We start from the raw sequence: 760 nt of genomic DNA on the forward strand, positions 1-760 counted from the left end.
GTGTAACAGTAGCAAAAGTAGAGAGTCATAATGTCAGTATAGCGAGTCATGGATGTCAGTTAGACAGCAATATCCGTCTTCTTAATGTTAGAAGACAAAGTAAGGCTGCAAAAACCCATGAGCTGTGAAGTCCTATAAGTGTACTAAACTAAGCGAGGGTGCATATTACTGCTTATTAATTCAGCTTTTCATTTGTAAAAGAAAAATTGTTATTTATTCCTCGCCAAATGACATAGTCCCACGTTAAGATGAAAATCAATCAATCTTCAAATGTTGAATTTTATGTAGACTGGTTTTAATGGGCAGCTCTCAGGTGTGTGCATGTCCTTGAGCTGAATGTGCCTACAGAGGTAATATAACACCTTTTGTTATCACAGCATGCCAACGTGGAATTGAAGTGATGGTGTTAGTACTTCTTGAGCAGTCAAATTGCCAAAAGAGATGTACTGCCATGGTGGTATCAGTTTCTAATTCACACATAGCCCCATGGTGTCAAAACACACTTGAGTTAAACAGTGAAGGCTGAATCTTGTGTAAATACTAAGAAGCAGGATGCAGCAAACAAAAGACCAATTATTCTTGCCTTACTTCTTGACTCGTTCTGGATAAATAAAAGGTTGTAAAGGCTCATAAAAAAAAATCAAATAGTGGCTGTAAACAGGAAGTACTCTGCTGGCTGGAAAAAGGGTCACAGGAGAGGTTGAGTTCAAACTGTTGTGATAAATTAATGTTTTAGGTGGGGAAGTTAATGTATACGTTT

General features: G+C 37.6%; 1 protein-coding gene across 1 annotated transcript in view; it reads right to left on the reverse strand.

The window, feature by feature from the left end:
- The window catches only part of atp2a3 (ATPase sarcoplasmic/endoplasmic reticulum Ca2+ transporting 3), a 56408-nt gene that overhangs the window by 25059 nt on the left and 30589 nt on the right, over positions 1-760 (reverse strand). The gene's annotated exons all lie outside the window — the stretch shown is intronic.

The sequence above is a fragment of the Morone saxatilis genome, unplaced genomic scaffold, assembly GCF_004916995.1.
Source record: "Morone saxatilis isolate NCDOM2014 unplaced genomic scaffold, NCSU_SB_2.0 Contig20, whole genome shotgun sequence".
Taxonomy (NCBI): domain Eukaryota; kingdom Metazoa; phylum Chordata; class Actinopteri; family Moronidae; genus Morone; species Morone saxatilis.